Source organism: Myotis lucifugus, unplaced genomic scaffold (assembly GCF_000147115.1).
Source record: "Myotis lucifugus unplaced genomic scaffold, Myoluc2.0 scaffold_678, whole genome shotgun sequence".
Lineage (NCBI taxonomy): Eukaryota > Metazoa > Chordata > Mammalia > Chiroptera > Vespertilionidae > Myotis > Myotis lucifugus.
In genome coordinates this window covers 23,840-37,255 of record NW_005871726.1, presented here as the reverse complement: position 1 = coordinate 37,255, position 13,416 = coordinate 23,840, and the positions used below count along the sequence as shown (strand labels likewise).

General features: G+C 54.9%; 1 protein-coding gene across 1 annotated transcript in view; it reads right to left on the bottom strand.

Annotated features, from left to right (window-relative positions):
* The window catches only part of LOC102430384 (serine/threonine-protein kinase SBK1-like), an 18,301-nt gene extending 5,545 nt beyond the window's left edge, over positions 1–12,756 (bottom strand). Inside the window, exon 1 of the mRNA XM_006105360.3 lies at positions 12,711–12,756. The gene's annotated coding sequence lies outside the window, so the exon portion shown is untranslated. The remainder of the gene's footprint in view (positions 1–12,710) is intronic.
* Positions 12,757–13,416: the final 660 nt, after the last annotated feature.

Below are 13,416 nucleotides of genomic sequence, written 5' to 3'. Positions count from 1 at the left end.
ACTCCTCCAGAAGCCTTCCCTCCTGCCCCATTCCCATTCCTGTCTCTTTGGATCCCAGGATTCAGACAGGGTATGTCTCTCTCAGGACCCTGAGTATCTTGGGGTGTCTCAGCTGTTCCTTGCCTGTCCCCATCAATAGGCCACGAGCGCCCGAGGGGCTGGGGCTACATCAGATTAAACTCTTTCTATCTATGGCCTTGGTTCCTAGGGTCCAGTTTTGGGGGTCGCCTTCCTTGCCCACCTCCCTGTCCCTTCAGGCCTGTTCCCTGCAAGGTGTCAGCAGGAGACAAGGAATGAATCCACACACGGTCCCTGCTGCTGCGTCATCCCCCCAGGTACTCACTGCCTCTGACCCACTTACTGCGCACGTGACTTCAGAGGTGCGGTGGGGAGTGATGGAACCTGCACGGGCCTTGGGGCTCAGCAGCCTTGGCCTTGACCCTAATGTGCACCACTTTTCAGCTGGGTGACCTTGAGCAAGTCACACTGCTTCTCTGGGCCTCGGCTTCCACATCCAGATGATGAAGAAAATAATGACAACAGCAGCAGCAGCTGCGAACATTCAAATTGTTCTTACTACGTGTCAGGCTCCGTTCTAAGGATGACCTCCCTCCCTCCCTGCTCCACGAGGTGGGCATTATTATTACCCCCTCTTAGGGGTGAGGGGAGTGAGGCACAGAGACTCACCTGACCAAGGTCATACAGCTAGTGCTGGGGGGGCTCCCAAGTCAGGAAGCGGGAGCACCTCTGGCCCCTCAGTATCCAGGCGAGGAAAGTGAGGCCTGGAAGAGGGCAGAGCCTGGCTCCTGTGGACAGCGGACTGGTGCCGGCACTGGTCCAGGTGCTCACATGCATCACCCCCTTAGTCCTCACAGCAGTCTAGGCAGAAGGGACCTTTCTTTGGGGGGCACTGAGGCCGGAGGCATTCGTCTGGCATCAGTGGGACCTTCCCCCAAGTTTTACCTCCACCATCGTCACTGCCTCTGCTCTACGGAGCAGCTGTGAGCTGCCTGGCCCAGGCAGTGGGGCTGCTGGCCGCACCGGTGTAGTTGGCACTGCATCTGTCCACTCTCAAGCTGACTGTGCTGCCCCGGGGCCCACATGACTGGCACCTCAATGCATGTCCTCGCCGGCCCCAAGGGAAGCCCTCGGCTTCCATCTGTGCCTGCTGAAGGCAGGAGGGTGTCAGCCCCTTCTTCCTGGCAGCAGTCTGGGCTCTGACCACAAAGCTCTGGCCCTATGGGCTGGGCCTTCCTCCACCCGCGGGGAGGGCCACAGAGTCGGGCTAGGGTTTCCCAAGCCAGAGGCAAGATGGAACCACTACCACTTCCTGTTGGCAGGTGGCTCGAGCTGGGTGCCCCATGAAAACTACACCGGATGCATAACCCCACTCAGGCCTACTTTCCATCCCCTGCCCCCTCGTGCACACACAGTGCAGCTTGGCAAAACATCACCAAGTCCTCACAAGTATCCTGAGAAGGAGGGCGACACACTTCCTATTTCCTAAAAACAGCTTGAGCAGCCCTGGCAAGTTTGATTCAGTGGATAGAGCGTCAGCCTGTGGACCGAAGGGTCCCCAGTTCGATTCTGGTCAAGGGCACGTACCTTGGCTGCAGGATCCTCCCCGGCCCGGGCCCTGCTCAAGGCACATGCAGGAGGCAACCAATCAATGTGTTTCTCTCTGACATTCACTCTCTCTAAATCAACGAAAAAATATCCTTGGATGAAGATTAAAAAAACACATACAAAAAACCCACCCAGCTTGAGTATAACTTTCATATCACAAAATTCCCCTAAAGTGTACAATTTAATGATTTTAGTAAATGTATAGAGCTGTACAGCCAGGCCACATTGAGCAATAATTTTTATTTTATGAAGAACGGGGCCCAAGAGGTTGACTTATTATGGTTACAGCAAAGATAGCCAACTGCCCACCAACTCTGTTTTGTCTCCTATAATACAGAGCTTTGCTAGCAGGCAGCTGTGGGCACTACACCTCTCACCTCCTTTGTGTCCAGTTGTGGTCACTGGACTTGATTTCCTCGATGAGATGAGAACAGAAATGATGTGTGTGTCACAGCTAGGCTAGGACTTTTAAGAATGGTTCATGTGCCGAGACCGGTTTGGCTCAGTGGATGGAGTGTTGGCCTGTGGACTGAAGGGTCCCAGGTTCGATTCCGGTCAGGGGCATGTATCTGGGTTGCGGGCACATCCCCAGTGGGGATGTGCAGGAGGCGGCTCATCGATGCTTCTCTCTCATCGATGTTTCTGACTCTCTCTATCTCTCTCCCTTCCTCTCTGTGAAAAATCAATAAAATATATTTTAAAAATAAGAATGGTTCATGTCTTTATTCTCTCTTCTTCTTTTAAAAAGCATTTTTATTTATTTTTTTAGAGAGAGTAACATTGAAATAGCTGCCTCCAGCATGCCCCTTACCAAGGATCGAGCCCATAACCTGGGCACAGGCCCTGACTAGGAATCGAACCAGCAACCTTTCAGGGCACAGGTCAATGCCCAACCAACGGAGCCACACAGGCCAGGGCTCTCTATTCTCTCTTCTGCATGCTGACTTGATGTGGAGGACTCCAAGACCCTGAAAGATGGTGGATCTACAAGATAGGAAGCGCCTGGGTCCCTGGATGTGGGATGGTTACCCACTCGGCATCTTACACGAGCCAGAAGTAAACTTCTATTGTGTTAGGCTGCTGAGATATGGGGGCCTATTTGTTATAGAAGCTAGCATGATCCTAACTCAAGGCTTATGGAGCAAGTGAGCAAAAGAGTAGGACTTGGACCTCAGTGTGTCTGACTGCCTGGAGTGTGGCCAGAGAAGGTAATCTTGATGGTGACAACACTGGCAACCAAATGGTAAGAATGCAGTTACAGGAGAAGGTGGAAGGCCAGCAGCCTGTAAAGAGAAGGGGGACTGTCCTTATCCTGAGAGAAAAACAATACTGGCTAATATTTATTTTTTTATATCTTTATTGATTTCAGAGAGGAAAGGAGAGGGAGAGAGATAGAAACATCAATGATGAGAGAATCATTGATCGGCTGCCTCCTACACACCCCCCTCCTGGGGATCGAGTCAGCAACCTGGGCATGTGCCCCAACCAGGAATCCAACCATGACCTGTCAACACTCAACCACTGAGCCAAACCGGCCAGGCCTGGCTAATATTTATTGAGCATTTACCATTTGCCAGATGCTGTGCTAACACTATGGATTAAATCATTAACAATCACAAGTCTAGGAGGTAGGAGCTAGCTACCGTTATCCCCATTTTACAGGAAAGAATACTGAGGTACAGGCGGGCTAAATAACTTGCCAAAAGCTAACTATTAGCACAGCTGGGATTTGAACTCAGGCCATCAGGCTTCAGATCCCATATACTGTGTCCTCGAGGCCCCTGAAGGCAGACCCAGGCAGACAGCAATTCAAAGATGAAGTCGCAGCAGGGAGGAAGTGGGGCGGCGGGGAGGCAGACCCTGGGTGTGCGTCTGTCTGGGAATCAGTGGAAGGCAAAGTCGGACTAAGTGCTATCAGTCAGGCCTTTCTTACTCTCACTCGGGGATTCTAAGATTCTGGGTCCCTGGGCTATAAGCACAGGCACCCCCCAGGGGTATCCTTAACAAAGCCCTCACCTGGAAAGATGCCATTGTGTGGATGGCTGTTTGGGTGGGTCACCTCTCTGGGTCGATATTATTATTAAAATAAGTCCCTGTGAAAAAGCAGCTACCAGATGGGATTTCAGGTGCTGAGGGGGACAGGGGACCCCTCCGCCCGCCCTCGCCTGCTTCACTTGTGTTCCCCTGTAAAGCCAGAGGCTGCAGCTTCATTCCTTAGCCTGCATGTCTGAATCAGCTCCCCACACCCCCGCACCCTCCCCTGCTTGCCTCCAGGTTCCTCCCCTCCACCCCCCTCTCCTATACATGCGATCAGATGAATTTTCTGAGGAGCAGATTGGATCTGACTCTTGCCTAGCTCACGCACTTCAGTGGTTTCTTTTTTAAATTTATTTTTTGTTGACAGTATTACAGATGCCCCGATTCCCCCCACGCCCACCGCCTCGGCCCCCTTCAGTGGTTTTGTGAATGGGCCTGTGATGTTTTTCCCTGCTTGGCACCAATTTCTTTCTTCAGGGAAGGGCCTTTCTCGGCCCCTGTGGTTCAGTAGGGTTGTCTCCACCCAGACCTGGCCGACCAGCGGATCATCCCGTCCACCAGGTCACTGCGGCTCTAAGCACCTGGGTCAGGCATGTCTATAGCCAGTTATACGCCTGAATGTTTGTTTCATGAGTCAAAACGTTTCCCTTCCCCATAAGCAGGTCTGAGTTGAGTTTATGTAACTTGCAACTTGGAGACTGCAGAGGAGCATACATACTCGAGCCCAGGCACTGCAGGTGCTAACATGAGGCAAGCAGGTCCAAGCGATGTATCAGATCTTGGGGTAAGCTTACCAATCAGGAAGGCAGGTAAAATAGGCCTTAGCTAACCTGCAACCAGGAAGGCCATGGTCAGTGCTCCAGCTTTTCCAGAGGGCACAGGCAGGAGGGATTCGGGTGGCTTCCTGGAGGAGGTGCCACCGGAATGAGCCTTGAAGGGGGTTAACAATTCAGCAAGAAACCCGAGAGCTCCCTGAAAGCAAGCCCCATGCCTTAATCATCTTGCTATTTCTAACACTTAGTCAGGGCGTGACAAACGCTGGGTGAATAATTCTTTAAGTGTTTGGGAAGTTGTAACTTTTTATATCTTGGCTTTCCTGTATGCGATCCTACAGGAACATAGCTATTTTCCTAGGGGCCTGCATGAGGTATCATTAGCCCCATTTTACAGATGCGGAGGTTGATGGCCAGAAGAGAACAGTGGTTTGCTGAAAATCACATAGAAGTCCAATGGCAGGGCTGGGCTAGAGGCCAGGGAGTCTGCAGGACAAGGTGCTGCCTCCCTCTAACCCCAGCCCCAAGCACAGCAGACATGGAAGAAAGTGATAATAACAGCTGGCACTTAGGGAACGCCTGTCACGTGACAACTGCTTCACGTAAATGATCTCACCTGATCCTCGCGACATCCTGACACGGGGACTATTAATCATCCCAATTTATAGATGAGGAGACTGAGGCACGAGATCAAGATTATCCAGTAACAGAGCCAGGATTCAAATCCAGGCATCACCACTCCAGTGTCAAAAGTTTAACCACTATGCTTTACTGTCTCTAAAATAATAGAGTAAAATTATCATCTAGTTTCTCAACATGCCAATGCTTTACATTGCTGCTGCCATTCAATCTTCATTTTACAGATAAGGATGCCGAAGCCCAAAGGGGTTAAGCAACTTGCTCAAGGTCACACTCAGCCAGTGAGGGTCAAAGCCAGGGATTGAACCTTGAACTTCCTCTGCTTTATCTCCTTCTCTGCACTTGGTCTCTGGTTTGCAGCCCAGGCCACCTGCTAGTCCCATGGTCTTCAGCACCACAGGCGTGGACAGCACCCAAACAGGCCCAGCACCAAGTGCAAGGCCAGGGGAGGCCTGAGGAGGGGAGGCAGCCAGGATGGAGAACTGCTGCAGAGTGTAACCTGGCCCCCAGGGCTGGAAAGGCTGGACACAATCCAAGTGTCAATCAGCAGATTTGGTTAAATAAATGGCAATACGTCCATCCATACCTTTCCAGTGGCCCTTGAACATGCTTGAGCCAGAAGGGACTTTGGAGATCATGTGACCCAGCTCACAAATTTCCCAGGTGAGGAGACCAAGAGGAAGAACTGGGACTGTCCCAAGACTGAGCAATAGAAACTGGGAACAAGTTCTTCCCACTGCCCTCCCTACCAGGCTTGGCTTCTGGCTCTGCTCTCAGCCTTCCCTCCCCGCCCCTCCACTGAGGCACATCCTTGGTGGTGATTAACAGCCTGTGGCGCTGTCCACTGCAGCTGGTGCCCTATGGGGCGGTGAGAGCCCCAGCCTCACCACTCCCAGCCTACCTGTGGCAGCCTCTGTGGGTGTGGGAGGAGGCATGGATGGGCCTGTTGCCTGTGTGAGGTGGGCAGCCCAACACTCAGTGGTAACAACAGAAGTGGAGGGCGGAGGGCAGGGTAGGCACCGCCACTGGCTGCTGGGCCAGGGCCCTTGGCGGGGTGTCCATCAGTGGACAGGTGGTGGCCACTGGAGAGATGGCTGGGGGAGCAGAGGCTCCCTGAAAAGAGCCCTTCCCTAGCCACAGCCCTCACCTCTCCCTCCTCCCCTGAGCCCCTATGGAGGGATGGAACAGGGGATGTAGCCTATCTTGGGAGCCCAGACCCCAGATTCAGGCATTCAGGCATTCCTGGGTGGACCCAGGTCACCACTGTTCCTTGCCATGAAGCTTGAGGTAAGTCACTTACTCTCCCTGTGCCTCCATTTTCTTACCAGTAGAATAGGGATAATAATGGCACAGATTTAAGCATTAATAACAGCCAACATTTATGAAACAGTCAGAGTCTAAGCACTTTACATATAACTTCACAACTGTCTTATTCCCACTAGAGTATACACCTTACAGTTCAGGAAACCGAGACTCAGAGAAGGGAGATTAAGTGACGTGTCCAGTGTCGCACAGCTCGACGTGGCTCAGAGATAACGCCTGGCTCCAGAACGCTCAGTGCGGATTTGTTGAGCACCTACAATGTGCCTGGCACTGCTCTTGGATCTGGAATACATTCATGAGCCAAGCACACAGCCCTGCTCTCCAGGAGCTTATGTTCTAGCCTGGAGGCAGACAGTAACAAAGAAGGTGAGATGTGTGTCAGACAGGGAGACCTTAGAGGGGGAAAAGGGAGACGCGAGGAAATGCCCAGTGTAGGGAATGAAACTGTACGCGGGGTCAGGAAAGGCCCTACTGGGAACGCTGCGCATGTGGATACTGTGGAGGGAGAGCCTTCCTGGCAGAGGCAGAGGGACCGTGCCTGGAGCACTCGGGGAGCAGTGAGGAGGCCAGCATGGGTGCAGGGTGGCGGGTAAGGGGTAGGGGCAGGAGGTGAGGATAGAGGTAAAAAGGGAATGGCAATGCACCGGGCCTCGGAGATCAGAGCCAGGACCTGCCTTTCACTCTGAGTGAGATGCACGCCAAACTCTGGACCTGAGCAAGCCCTTCCTGAAGCCATCTGTGTGCCAGGCCCTGAGAGATGGAGACAACATGACGCCACCACTCTCCCTGGAGTGAGGCTGAGGGAAGAGGTGAGGGAAGCCTGGGCTTCTGAGACCCGGGTGCAGATTCCTCCATCCGCAGCTCCCACCTACAGCGGCCCCACATGAGCAGAGGTGTGGGGGCAGGAAAGCTGATCAACAGATATGCCCGGGACTGCAGCGGGAGCCCAGGGTAGGTCCTATTCGGTCTTTCTGACAGGTCTTGCCCTGTAGACTGTGAGTGAATGAGGGAAAAGTGGGCAGAATCTTCCCTAAGTTCTAGATAGGAAACCCCGAGTAAAGATGTTCACTCCTGAGCCTCTATTTTTTTTTTTTTTTGTCTATAAAAGTGGGGCTGCCCTGGCCGGTGTGGCTCAGTTGGTTGGAGTGTCATCCCATACACTAAAAGGTGGCAGGTTCAATTCCTAGTCAGGTTGTGGGTTCGATCCCCAGTTGGGTAGGAACGGGAGGCAACTGATTGATGTTTCGCTCTCTCTCAAATCAATAAAATAAAAAAGTGGCATTAACATTCCCTTCTGCTCAGGGCTTTTGAGAACTAATATTAAGAGTGGATACTCAGTGCCATGCATAACACTTTACACACATTCATTCAGTTAATCCTCACTGTGACCCTACAAGGTAGGTACAGTACCATCCACCTTTTTTTAAAAAAAGATATTTTATTGATTTTTTTTACAGAGAGGAAGGGAGAGGAATAGAGAGTTAGAAACATCGATGAGAGAGAAACATCAATCGGCTGCCTCCTACACACCCCCTACTGGGGATGTGCCTGCAACCAAGGTACATGCCCTCGACCGGAATCGAACCCAGGACCCTTCAGTCTGCAGGCCAACGCTCTATCCACTGAGTCAAACTGGTTAGGGCCCATCCACCTTTTTTGTAGATGAGGGATCTGAGGCTCAGAGAGGTTAAGCACGTGGCACAAGGTCACACAGCAGGATCTAGAGATGGTACTTTTTACCACTAAACCATGTTAAATGTGGGCCCCCTGCTCCTCCAGGAGACACAGGGTCGGAGCTGGCAGGCACGAGGATCTCCCTGCTATGGCAGGACTGCCCTGGGGTGGGGATTTCTGCTGGGTCCTGACCAGGAGAAGGCAGCGACCCTGTTCTGTGTAGCCCACACCCCAGCCCCCCAGGGCCATCCCAATACCCAGGAGCATTGAGGACATTCTCTGCCTCTCCCAGGACTGTGAAAGCCAAGGGAGGAGAGCCGGTATGGTGGGCAGTGACTTCCCCTGGCCAGACCAGCTCATTTGCATATCCCGCAGGGTGTGGCAGAAGTAATGAGAACAGTTAAGCAGCCGGCACTGCTACACGTGCTTTACCTGTAAGGGGTTCTTTAATCCTCCCCACAACCCTAGGGAATAGGAGCAGTTATTATTCCCATTCCACATCAGGAGAAACCGAGGCACAGAAGGCAACTGCCTGTCCAAGGTCATGTCGTCAATGAACGGTGGAGGTAGGATTCAAACCCAGGCAGTTTGCAGCCAGTTTCACACAAACCTCTGGGGGCTCAGAGCTGGGCTCAAATCCCCACTCTGGGTTAGTGCTGTTTTCAGCACTAAGTGAGAAAGCGATGGCCGGTGCTGGGCATGGAGTACCTGACATTGAAAAAATGCTCCCCTGCTTCCTTCCAACCCGAATATTACTTGGCTGCCAGAGTGGGGGCTGACCTGAGAGTCTGGACCTGTTCCACCTCCAGACTGTGGCCAGGCTGCGGTGGGGACTGGGAAAGGTGGGTGGATAGGAGAGGGGAGTGGGCTTTAACTGGCCCCTCCAGGCCCCACTGCCACAGCTTCCTGAGGCCAGAGGAGTAGGGGAGGGAGAGGGTAGTTTGGGGAAAACCCTGAGTCTATTGGGGATGCTGATCCAGGCTCTGGCCTGAGGCCCAGCTGCCTAGGGCAGAAAGCCTGGGGACAAGCCAGGCAGGCGAAGCACCTGGACAGCAGAGCTGGGAAGGAAGAGGGCCTCAGCTACAGAAAGAGGGCCAGGCCACCCTTCAGCAGAGCCAGGGGCCAAGGTACTGGGAGGGCTCTCACAGGCCCTCAGGCTTGAACCCCAGCCCACTGCACCTGGACTCCTCCCTGCTCTAAAGCACCACACAGCACTGCCTCTCAAACACCAAAGCCCTATGGCCTCCCCAGACAGGCTATAGGAAAAGCAAGGTGGTTACCGAGGCTTAGTCTCCCACCTGCCAGTGCAACTTTAACTAAGAGCCAATAGTTACTGAGCACTTTTCATGGGCTGGACCAGGTCCTAGGCCCTTTGCATGCTTTAACTCACTCGCCCTGATGACCCTAAGGTAGGCATTATCCTTGTTTTCCACAGGATTAAACCAAGCTCAGAGAGGTTAAATGACTTGCCTAAGGTCACACAGCAGCTAAGTGGGATTCAAACCCAGGCAAGGTCTAGAGCCTGTGCTCTCAACTATGGTGCTCTGCTGTCCCTCCAGCGTAGGGCTGCTGTAGACCTTCATCCAGGAAGGCGGCACACTCCCTTCCAGGGCCATGCCGAGTGCCTGGTGCCCAGCGCTGGCCTCTGCCCCCTGGCCCAGCTACTTGGCAACGCCCATTGGCTTCACTCATGTTTAGGGAATGTGGTATTTTTGAGTGACTTCTGAATCTAGGCCCCCCATCTCTCCTGCCTGACTCAAACTAGAGCAGCTTGGTCTCAAGCCCTAGAAAGTCAGAACAAAGAGGAAGCTTATGGCTTCCAATTCCTCTCTGACCATGGGTAAACTGAGCCCAGAGTGTAGTCCTCCCCCAAGAACCTTCAGCAAGACCTGGGCCTAGGACCTTGAACTTTTGCTCCTGGGAAAGTGAGACAGTTAAACCAAGTTGTTGGCGGCTGAACCCTTCTAGCGTAGGGGAGGGGCACAAGATGGGCGAAGAGGAGAAAGTGGGCCAGGCTACTGATACTCTGGCGGGAATTCGGGCTCACTGCATCACAGCCTTAGGACCCCAGAGGGGTGCTGTTCTGTGCATGTTCTAACGTGGCCAAGGGGGAGGTAGAGAATACCCGTGTGCAAGACACATACAAGCAAAGGTCACCCACAGAGCAAACACTTTCTGGCCTCCACCCCAAGCCTGCAGAGCCAGCTGCCTATTATGTTATTGAGTGAACAGGCCAGGTGGGGTCGGGGGCAGGCTGGAGTGTGGTGATCTGTCTAAAGGTCAGCACTGTCACTCTTTGGCTCTTGCCTCAGCTCGCCACATCATCTGCTTTTTCAATAGGATCCAAAAATCAATATTTGTATGTGAAATCGTGTGTGTTTTTTTAGCATTGGCAACAAATGCAAATATGAGGAAAAACACTGTTTGGATCATCAAAATGTGTCTAGAAGCTGTATTTTACCACATGTGTTGTATATTATGCTGGGTCTGGGGCTAGACAAGACAGATCTGGTCCCATGTCCTGGAGCTCAGGGTCTAGATGTGGAGACAAACGCTCACAGCACATGTGGACACATTCTACTGTCTCCAAGGCCCCAATGCAGCTCTCCACTCTGTGAGCCCAGGCCAGATAAAAAGGGGAGGTAGAGGCAGAGAGCTGCCTTTTCAAGTTGGGGAACAGCACCAGGTGACGGAGGGAGCGAGGGAGGGGACAGGGAGATGAGCCAGAGGTGAAGTAGAGGATGATGAGTGAGCACTGGGGGATGACACTGGGGAGGCGGTTGAGGGCCACACTGCACAGAGCTTTAACTGCGGTTCAGTCCAGACTCAACAGGGAGCCACTGCAAGTTAGTGAGAAGGGGAGATCTTACTCCTGTGCCCCTCTGACCTCTTGACGGTTTCCCCTAGTCACAGTGACTCCCATCTCTGCTTTTCAGTCTCTCCCTCCACTCCCCTGCCTGTGGGTCATATGGCAAGGCTCTAGGCTCCCGGGAACCCACTGTGGGAATCATTGCAGAGACGGAGAGGACACACCTGGATGCTTCTTGAGGCCCAAATGCGATCTACATCCGCCCCTCCAGCTACAAAGTGAGTGAGTGGCTCACTCTGTCATCTCTGGGAGATGTCACACGCTTGCCCAAGATCACCCAGTCTTCAGGGCAGCTGGCTCCCCCACAGCCTGTGCTGAGGGGCGTTGCCTCAACTGTCCTTGAATTTGCAGGAGGGGCTGCCAGAGATCCGGCCAGAAGCACCTCCTACCCTTCCCCCTGCTGACCACATCCTCCCCCTTGGGTCACTGCCAGCAGCAGATGGGGTGGGGGTACTTGGTATTGGAAAGGGGGAAGGAGGAATTGGCCATGCAGCCTCAGGGACCCCAGGTCTGCAGCAGGATGGGGACCAAGGGCTTCAGGTGTGGCCTGGGCAAACTGAGAACACCCCAGGGGTCTGACGATCAGGAAAGAAGATGGGATGAAGTGAGAAAGAGAACCTTGACTCCAGTACCTGGTGCATCACAGGCACTAGATTCAGTTTGTTGTATGAACAAATGAACAAAGAAACTCCTGGAGGGGCTACCTGTACCCAGAGTCCTGCCTTCAGCGTTGCTGCTTGCCTGTAGAGGGCAAGAGAGGAGAGACGGGGGGGGGGGAACCCCAAAGTGTTTCCTCGGCACCAGCCAGCCCCTTCTGATTCAGAATGTCGGAATGTCAGGGTACAGCACCCCCGCCTCTCATCGTCCCATGAGCGGCAGGGCCCGGTGGCGGCACTGCCGGGTATACATCCTGGAAAGCTAGCGTGATAACCTAGAACGCCCTTTGGTGTTCGGGACACGCTGACCCAATCGGTTTGGCCCTGGGTGTTTTGGAGGTCAGGTCAGGAGAAGGGAAGGCGGCCCCGGGGGCACCAGGGGACAGAAAGGAGCCTGACCCGAAATGGCTTCTTCATCCAGACTCCCTCCCTCCCTCTCTCCCCAGAACCAGTGCCTCACTTTGGAAAGGGCTTGCCCCCTCCCTGTCCTGCAGGGAGCACAGGTGGCCTGGGTGAAGACCCCCCACTGTGGCCTGGCTGGGGGGCAGTGGAGTCACAGAGAAAAGAAGGCATTCCCACCCATTCTCTCCAACACACCCATTCCCTGCCCTCTCACAGACAAAGACACACACCCCAAGCCCCAGCCATCACCCTAGGGCCACACACGAGGGGTCCCCTGACCTGTGAACACCCCCAAATCTTCTCCCAGGAGGGGCTTCACTTGAGAACTCAGCCTGGCCATGGGGGGTGGGGGTGGGGGATACAAATACTCCAAAGACCGAGGATCCAACTGCTCCAGGCTCTCAGGTGTGTGTTTGGGGGGGGGGGGAACTCTACCCTCTTTTCCCCTCTCCGTGGCGCACGGTGCTCTGCCATCACCCCTCCCGTGGGGCCCGGGAGCTCGGCCCGAACCCCAAGGCTAGGGTGAGGGGTGGGGGAAGGGAGGAGGGGGCGCGGCTCCTCCAAGCGAGACACAAAGAGACGTCCTTCAGCCTCGGCTCCATGGCGACGCCGGGGAGGGGGCAGAGCGCACGCGACAGTACCGTCTCCACCTGCAGGGCGAGGGGCCTCGGGGGCCACTCACCTGCTGCTGCTCACCTGGGCCTGGCTTACCTGGGCGGGGGCCGCGGGGACGCCGCGGCGGGGGGCCTGGGCGCCGTCTCGGTTTCCGTCCGCCCGGCCCGGGGGCTCAGGGCGCCTCCACCGCCGGCGGGGATGCGAGGGGCGCCGCGAGGGGCTCAGTCGCCCGGGTCCTGGAGCTTTAGGTGTGTGTGTGTGTGTGTGTGTGTGTGTGTGTGTAGGGGTGTCCCGAGGCTCTTGCTGGTGAGGAATAGCTCTTCCGTCCTCAGGTCCCTAGATTTGGGGTTTGTGTGCCTGGAATTGGGGGGTCTAGGGCTCCCTGATGCAGGGGCTCTGAGCCGGGTCTTCGTGCCTTGAGGTGTGGAGTTGTACTGGCCGGGATCTTGAGAGGGGGCGCCGCGCTCCCGGACAGGAGGGTCACTGCGTTCTCGGTCTTGGGGGGCGGCCGGATCGAAGAGGGGAGTCTTCGAGGCACCGGAGGGACGTCGCTGTCTCCTAAGCACGGAGGAAGTCTTCGCCGTCCCCGGCGGGGGAGTCGTTCTGTGTTGGCTCTGGAGGCCTCCCCCCGCTTTCCTGGGGTGCTCTGGGTCTGGATGTCGTGGGGGATCCCCACGCTCCCCGACTGCGGGGCCTCCCTGCGCCCCGGCCGCCCGCGAGGGCTGGGAGGAGGCCCCTCAGCCGCTGGGGGGCTCCGTCGCCGCCGCTACGAGCAGCCCGGCCCCGCGGTCCCGGACGCCGG